At 31.6% G+C, this 9,053-nt stretch overlaps 1 long non-coding RNA gene across 1 annotated transcript; it reads right to left on the bottom strand.

Moving 5' to 3' along the window:
* Positions 1-5,334: 5,334 nt before the first annotated feature.
* On the bottom strand, positions 5,335-6,172 carry LOC145086093 (uncharacterized). Its single transcript, XR_013700296.1, has 2 exons — positions 6,012-6,172; positions 5,335-5,945 (listed from the first exon to the last, which is right to left on the bottom strand). It is a non-coding gene; the product is annotated as an uncharacterized LOC145086093 (long non-coding RNA).
* Between the last annotated feature and the right edge of the window lie 2,881 nt (positions 6,173-9,053).

Genomic DNA, 9,053 nt, shown 5'->3' with positions numbered 1-9,053 from the left:
ACACTCAGCTAGTGATGAGATACGGGGCCTCGCCCACACTCACCTCCCTACCAGGCACATACAAGTATCACATAGACAACAAGTATAATCTAACATACAACATAAGAATCTTCCTCGGGATTTCCCCGGCATCGAACCCCGGGTCCGGAAACATACTATTATCTAACATACTTCGGGCTTACCCCGTCATCGGACCCTCAGTCCGAAACCTATCATACTGACACATGTAAGAATCACAAAGACCTCTAGCATCCTAACATTTCTCGGGCCTCGCCCGACATCAGGTTGTAACCCGGAATATATAACAATAAGTGCCTAGGGCTAACCCCCAGGTCTTCCTTCTATTCATAAACATAAACATAAACATAATATGTCGACATTGTGGCCGTAGACCCATGCACACAGTGAGGAGACTCACCTCGCACTGCTGAAGACTAGCTGAAACACTTCTGACTGCCAACTGACAACTTCTGAACTGTTGATCCTTCGTCTCCCCGAACTATCAAAACCCAAAATAACAGTTAAACCACAATATTCCTATATGTCAACCCAGTTCAAACTTGGTTAAAGTCAATCGGTCAAAGTCAACGCTCCGAGTTGACTTCAACTCGCCGAGTTAGCCTATCAACTCGTCGAGTCCTTCATTCCTCACAAACTTTAGACTTCGCTCCTACTCATCGAGTTCTCTGTGAACTCGTCAAGTGCACCTTCAACACATCGGGACCCTCTTTTATCTGACTCGCGGAGTTCTCCTTTGAACTCGCCGAGTCCACCTTCATAAACTAAGGAGATTGTCTTGGACTCGCCGAGTTCCTCCTTGAACTCGTCGAGTACGATGATCTTCATGCCCACTATGGCCCCGGACTGGCTGAGTCCCTATCCACTCAACTCATACCCTTTAACAGAAGGGTTTGGGGGCAAGAAAGCGGTCTGACTCGCCGAGTCCCACAAGTGACTCGTCGAGTCCCTCTATGTCTCAATCTATTCAAACGATTTCTGAGGGTCTCAAAGCATCAAAAACATAGATCTAATCCCAACCACCTCCTAACCATGCAAAGCTACCGCCTTTTTCCTCCATTCATGGCCTTTTGAGCTAAAAAGGCCAAAAGAACACTTCATATGCTTGTATGGGGATTCCTATGGCGTAAAGCTTGCGCCTTTATTCCATAACAGCCCTTAATAGTGCTAGATCCGAAAACACAAGCTCTTGGGAAGTCCATTCATCTCATGCTAGCGTTCTTGGACTAAAAACCCCCCAAAATGACAAAGAAGAAAGGTCTACATGCATAATGTTCAAGGTGGAAATGATCTTACCAGAAAATAGAGGAAAATGCAAGAGGTTTCTGGATCTATTAGTCTCTTCTTGAATCCCAAAGGCTTCACCTTCTTCTTCAAGCTTCATAACACTCAAAAATGCTCACAAAGGCTCACAAACTCATGGGAGGCACTAGGGTTTCGTTCGGGACTTAAGAGAGCATCAAGGAGGCTGATGAAGGGTTATAATGTTCTTTAAATAGGGTACAAGGCTCGCATTTAGGGTTTTCCCAAAACCTGACCTACTCGCCGAGTCAGCCCTTTAACTCGTCGAGTAGGTCACTTAACCCACGACCCAATCCGCGCTCCTACTCGTCGAGTCACCCCATCTACTCGACAAGTCACTTCCTTATTTTGAGGTTTTCTTTCCTTTCTAGGCCTTCTGATTCAGGGTGTTACAAAAACCCACCGCCCTCTCTTTCTTCAACATGAAGTGAAGGATGCATAAAATCGAAAGGTCACTTCGTCCTCAATTACAGCAAAATGGTTTTTCCAATGGTGATTTTTAAGGTCAGACGGTTCGATTTCTTTCCATTATTTTGTTACAAAATGAAAGATGATGGTGTTTTCATGGTGGTTTCTGAATGATGTTATGTTTTGATCCGAGAGGGGAGAGTTTTTTTATTGTTCCATTTGATGTTTAAGGTCAAACAATTCGATTTCTTTCCATTATTTTGTTTCAAAAATGCAAGAATATGATGGTGTTTCACAGTGGTTTCTGAAGAAGGTTATGTTATGATCAGAGAGGGGAAAGTTTTTTCTTTTTCAATTTTATTTTTAAAGTTAAACAATTCGTTTCCTTTCATTTTGTTTCAAAATGCAACAATAGTTTATGTCGACTCATATCATGATCATGCCCATTGTTTTTATTGACATATTTTTAACTTTGGAATTGATTTTTTCTTACTTCTAGCATCTCTTTTAAGTATTAATGACCGATCAGAATGAGAATATTGTTGGTATAGATGAAAAATCGAAAAGATTTTTGTCAATTTTGCATTTGAATTTAGCTATGGCAGTGCAAGTATTTTTGTAGCTATTATAAGAGTGTGATTGAATGGTTGTCTGGTATTTAGTTGTCCCACCTGATGTTGAGTAATTATATGAAGGCTTGGATCAAAAAGATAATGCCACATGACGAGGATGTTGGAAAAATCACCATTGTAGTCCGAAGGTAATTCAATTAATTTATATTCCAAATGTATCTTTTCTATAACTGTATTAATTGAAAATTAAATCTTTTCCACTTGAATTCGAAAAATTATTCCGGTATTTGTAGGCATTGTTTTCAAATAAATGTCATCAAGGGTTAATTTTGATTTTGGGTGAAATACTGATAGACTTTTTGTAGGTGATCAAATATTTCAGGGAGAATTTAGCTGGACCTATTTGAACTGAATTTATGTTTATAATATTAGCTTTGGTTATAACCCGATGTTGTAATTATTTTTCATGTGACCTATCAAACTCTTCAAACCATTATCTCATCAAGTTGTCACCCAATGTCCTTTGTTTATGATAGTTTTGTGTTACACACGTTGCAGGATCTGATAAGCAAGACTTTCTAAAGGTTTTAACGGCTTATGTATATGGTAATCATGTAATGAGTTATAAAGAGTATGAACAGTTGAAGATGCATTTGAAGATTGCTTTTAACATTTGAAAGTGAATATTATGGTGTTTTGTCTGTTAGTAAGATTCCCTTTTCACATGGATACCTCTTTATATATCCTGGTGTAAACGATTAAGTTTTCTATTTGGAAGGCAATAATATGCACTCAAGTATTCCAAAGGTACTTCATTAGCCTCTAATACCAGTTTTTTCTCAACGTCGATCTTTCATTGTGTAACCTCATAAAGTTCTTAATGCATGGATAACTTTTGATCAAAGGGAGGCACTTTAGTTGTTTATGATCTATTTATGAATAAGTATTCACCTTGAAAAGGCTTATATGTGGCAACATGATTCCTGAAAGCAAGTTGATTACCTATTTTTTATTTGTTTTTTACTTATACAGGACTTGAAGTATGATTGAAGTATGAGCCAAAGGGCTAGAAATGCAAGTATATACACATCTTCTATAATCAATGACTTATTGGTTAACTCAACCAATATACTATTCAGGGGATGTTAGGCTAAGCTTATGACTTTTTATAAACACTTTCCAATTTATAACTTATAATTTATAAGCTAATAAGTTAGGGGGGAAGTTACTTATAGATTTTGACTTATTTTCGATATGATACATTGATAAGTTATTTCTATCCAAACACTCTTTTTAAGGAGCTTAAATAAGTTTAGCCAAACATCCTCTTAATTATGTTACTAGCTATTATATGAATTCAACATATCACTTCAAGAACATATGGCAAATTTGTCATTTGTCAGTTTTTTTTCAAACAGAATCTATGATGCTACTTTGTTGATGGACATACACTTTTATTTTTATTTAAAACATTATATAGGAAAAATGAAGATGATATTTACTTTGGAGAAAGGCAGCGAAATCTTGTGTGGAGGGATAAGATAGTTTTACTACTTGTAGTGTTTTCTTCATGTTATTTGGACTAACATCTAACCTATGTTAACATATTCTTTATTTTTAAATTATAAAATTTAAGCATCTGACAAATGTATTTATTTTAATCAAAGGACGATTCAAAAGTAGGTGTAATCAAATTAAGTAAGCGAAATCAAAATTAGTTTGGTTTGATAATTGGATCTCAAACTAAAATATCGGTTCCAATTTTAATATTATTTGATTTCTAATAACTTTGGCTTTTATTTATGTATATAAATTTGAGGTTTTATTTTTTTTATTTTTTTTTATTATTATTTATGTATGTTTGTTACATTACATTAAGATTTTAATTTTTTTTTCAAATAAAATGTGGTATTGATAAGTTTTGAAACAACTTTAGATATTAATTAAAAAACGATTTTAGATATTAATTAAGAAATAACAATTATAGTTTTACGAACAAAACATCAAATTTTCTATAAAAATAAATGTTTGTAAATTTATGATTAAGGTTTACAATTTTTATAGTCTACATATTTTATTCTGTTAATCATATTGTACACTGAGTTATAATCTAGTTAAGGTTATATGTTAAAGTCTATCGATATGTTAATGTTGTGTGGATACAAATTCAGGCTCTCAAAAAACAAAACATTTAGAAGAAAGATTAGTTGATCACGAAGTTGTAAATGGATAAAAATTTCAATCACGACGTGTCATACAAATAGACAAAAATTACTAATTTAACTTGCAACATGATGTAAAGATTAACAACTTTCGCTACACAAGAATCAAACTTGCCCTACAAAATTTTGGAAGAATACACAGAGAGATTATCTGAGTTGGCTATTATTTGTTTAAATGATTTAGTGTTTTCCTTCATTCTATCCTTCCAATTCTCATAGGGAAATACAATTTTTCTTACGACTCAAAAATGGGAGTCTATTTGCAAGCAAAAACGATTGACAATAATTTGACATTTTTTTTAGAATGACATGTTTTTTATTATAACTAAAACGGGGGATTTGACTTTTTTTATTGTAATTAAAATATTTCAGCATTGTTTTAATATGTCCATTTGTTAATATTTATGAAATTTGTAGTATATGGTGTTTGGTTTATGAAATTGATTTGAAAGGCTTAGAAATTATATCAAAAGAGTAGTATGATGTGGTAACACATATTGTTGGCAATATCTCTTATCCAATGCACGTAATCCAACTATCTGTTGATTTGTACCATTTTTTTAATTTAATTTGACATCTTTATATAGATGATAATAATAAACAAAAACTACTTTTAATCATCATATGAAGTTAAACGTTGCATGTACTTTCCGATATAAATATTACCGGTTGTAGATATAACGTCCTTTATATACCTAAAAAAAATTGTTTAAATTTTGTACTAAAACTTACAATTTATGAACCTAGTTAATAATAATAAACGATTTCCTTAAAGTGTTATACAAAATTACAATGTCAATTTATTAACAAAATAAAAACAATGAATATAACTTTTGATTTATTTTGTGTAACTTATAAAAGTTGGAATCACTTTTGGTCTGGAAGCAAACCACAAGACAAATTACATATATTTAGCTTTCCGTCAAGCTTACAAAAATTTAAGCTAACCGCGCTTAGATCCGTGTGCGTCTTCATTCAAACTCTCAAAAAAACGATAACCGGAACAAATTAAGTTGAAAGACACAGGAAACAAACCACAAGGAAAAAAGAACTTTCGTAATTTACGTCAATTGAACTTGACGGTCATTTAGAATCACCAATCTCCTTGTTTATACTTCAACTCAAAATCAAAATATTTAAAACTAATCTAAATACTTGGAAAATTCACCTACAGCGATTAAATTTGGGACTACATAATTTAACTAAATTCTCGTTCCATACATCATCTAGAACTAGAAATTTAGTTAAACCAACAAACGTCCGTAGAAAACATCCAAGTATCATATTTCCGAGTCCACCCATTCCAATAAAGCCAAAAAAGATAACATCCAAAAGATGTTATCTTACTAAGATCATTCATATCTAAGAAACAAAAATAAAAAGTGCAGAAACAGAGCAAGAATCACCCACACCATTCATGAAGCTGCAAAAGTGATCCAAACAATTAAACCTACATTGAGTATGAGGATCTGAAATAGAAAAGGCTTACAATTGCTTGTCATGGGGGCGACAGAGCACCTGTGTACCATTTTCTGCAATTGAAGTGATAGATTTTAAGAGCTGGAAATGAGAGATTGGAGAGGGTTTTGGGAAAGTGGTGTGCGACGGCTGATGAATGGAGGTTGGAGCTTGCGAACGCTTCTATTTATACTCCGTGGGCTATATGAAATTTGTTATTTGGGCCTGAACCCTACATGGCTACATATACAAACACACATGTTATACACACTACCAACTCACATGTTATTATAATAAATGTTATTTTTTGGGCTGATTATGTTATTACATCAAATCTACATAAAAATAAAAATGTATTGAAAACATCTATAATATAGATTTATTCATAATTTTTATGTTATTACATTAAATCTACATAGAAATAAAAATGTCTTGAAAACATTTATAATAATAATTTATTCATAATTTTTAGTGTTAAAAAAAGTAAAACATTTGTAAAGTTTATTATCATTTGAATTTGAATGCATCACTGTTTTTAACTTTTTATAGGATGAAATCAACAACTGTTTTCTCCTATTTCGAATATACATGCATTTTATCCCTTTATTCTAATGGTATTTCTATCTTATCTTTCTAATTTTATCTAAAGTTTAATTAGTTATTACTATTGTCACTAGTTAACGTGTTTTACTAAATATACATCTTTAAATTAAATATTTATTGTTTTCTTATGTTTGTATCTACGAATTTGATAAAGATAACACATGTATCAAATATAAAATTTAAAGACTGTATTTTATAAGAAAGTGTTTTATAAATATTTTAAATAGATGACCATAATTATTTATTTATAATAAAAAAAAAACTTTTAAAAAATTACACATAATTCATAACCGAAAACTTTTAAAAGTATATTTTTAGTTAATATGACTAAATATATAAGCTTCTGTTAACCATCCACTTATATTTAGGGCTGGCCCAATACATGGACGGCTTGAGCTTAGGTCAAGGACATTAAAATTTAAGAGGCATCAAATAATTCCAGTTATACAATATTTATTATATATAAGAATGACTCAATAAAAAAAAGCACATATCGTTGTGTTTACTACAGGAAAGAAATTATGGGAAAGAGAGGTGTCAAACATGGCAGCATAGAGAAATGAAATGTCCCATGGCACCTAGAAAATGTTGTCCACGAAGAAATCAATGCCTAGTAGCCTTGAATATGTCTTTGTTTTTCTCTGATAAATAAAAAGTTAGAATAGATGTTGGTATTGTTTAATCAATTTTTGGTTGTTAGGGATATAGGGATTCTGAAAAGTGATATTGATGCATCGATTCTCAATTTTTGATTTTGTGATTTGGGTGTGATTGTATCTTGTTGAGCGGTAGCTGTTTTAGTGTTTCAGATTTATCCTCTGTAACTCTATTTGTTCTCACTATTGTTGTTTCAAAAATCATTTTGGGTAAGTTTAATCTCGAAATTTGTTTATTTCTTATCTATTTGATGTATTCTCTATCTAATTTCAAACCATCAATTTGAATCTCCACTGCTTTTTATTTGAAATCTATGTTTATTTTGGTTTGTTTCAGAAATGTGTTTGATTTCTTATTCATCTGATTTCTTCTCTACTTCATTACAGGAAAAAATTATCAAAGTTTGAAAGAGTTCAATCGTTCATTTGAAATTTTTGTTTTAGAAATCATATATTTGTCTCAAAAATCATTCGAAACTTATTGGTTACTTGGTTATTACAGTCTTTAGAAATCAAAACAAATTTCTACTCTGGTTGTGTTTGTGCTCGATTCATAAATCATTTGGGTAAGTTTTAATCTCGAGATCTTTCTTTATTTAGTTTTGTTTCAGAAATCTTATTTATTTTGTTAAATATCTAGTTTCTTCTCTAAGACTTATAGTTATTCGTTTTTTTTTTATCTAATTTCTCTATTGTTTCTGAAATTAGATTTGGGTGGTTTGGCTAATGTTTTCTCCAAGTTTGAGCTCTGATTTATGTATTGTTTCAGCAATCGGATATGTATGAACCTTTCAGAAATCAGATTTTAAGATTTTAGTGAGTTTAATTTTGAAAAATGTTGTGTGGTCAATATTTGTTGTCTAAATATTCTTTCTAAACTTTTATGTTATTGTCTTTGTGATGTGCAGCAGGAACTATAAGGACTTGTTTGGCAAAAGTAGTTGTTAGCTGGAAGTGGGAAGCGGTTAGCTGGTAGCGGATAGCTGGTAGCGGGAAGCTATAACTTTTATTTGTTATATAAGTGTTTGACAAAAGTAGCTGGAAGCTTTTGAAATATATAAAATTACATAAAAAGACAATTGATTAAAAATAAATAAGTATATAAATATGTTTTTAAGAGTAATTATAGAAATTGATTTCAAAAGCTCAGTAGCGTTTTGTTAAACGCTACATGAAGTAGCTTATAAATTTGAATCGTTTTGTTTAAACTAAAAGCTAAACGCCCGTACTACCAAACGAAACTTTTTGTTTTAACTAGAGCTTTTGTTAAAAACTAGAAGCTCCCAAACGCTTCCAAAAGTTTTGTGTCAAACACACCCTAAGTTTTGACTTTGTTGCGTAAAGATTTTTTCTAATCAAATTTCTTATTTCTAGAGGCTGACTAAAGATCCTTTCTAATCAAGATGTATCTTTCTTTTGAAATCGTATCTCCAAAGTACAATGATTCGAGAAAGATTGAATGTATTGAGAAAGATTGAATGTATTAACAATTTTAAGTATTGAAATTGATTTTTTTTAAAATATTTTATTGTAGAATAAAAGATGTTTTCGCTTCAAAAAAATGCATTTTTGATGTAATAAATTTTATTATATGTAGGTTATCTCGATCATATACGGTACATATATAAGGACATAAATTTTTTTGTTTCGCCCCGAGTAGTAAAAAACAATGGACCGGCACTGCTTATATCAATATATCTTGTAGAAAATCATAGCTTTTTTTACAATTTTATTTTAATCAAATAACAGGTATTAAATCATTAAGCTATACGATAAGATAAACATTTGTTGGAATCACATATCTTAGCTTCTAT

Source organism: Lactuca serriola, chromosome 2 (assembly GCF_051521515.1).
Source record: "Lactuca serriola cultivar US96UC23 chromosome 2, Lser_US96UC23_V15, whole genome shotgun sequence".
In the NCBI taxonomy this organism is placed as follows: domain Eukaryota; kingdom Viridiplantae; phylum Streptophyta; class Magnoliopsida; order Asterales; family Asteraceae; genus Lactuca; species Lactuca serriola.
The sequence above is the reverse complement of the archived record's forward strand: the minus strand, read 5'-3'. Positions and strand labels throughout refer to the sequence as shown.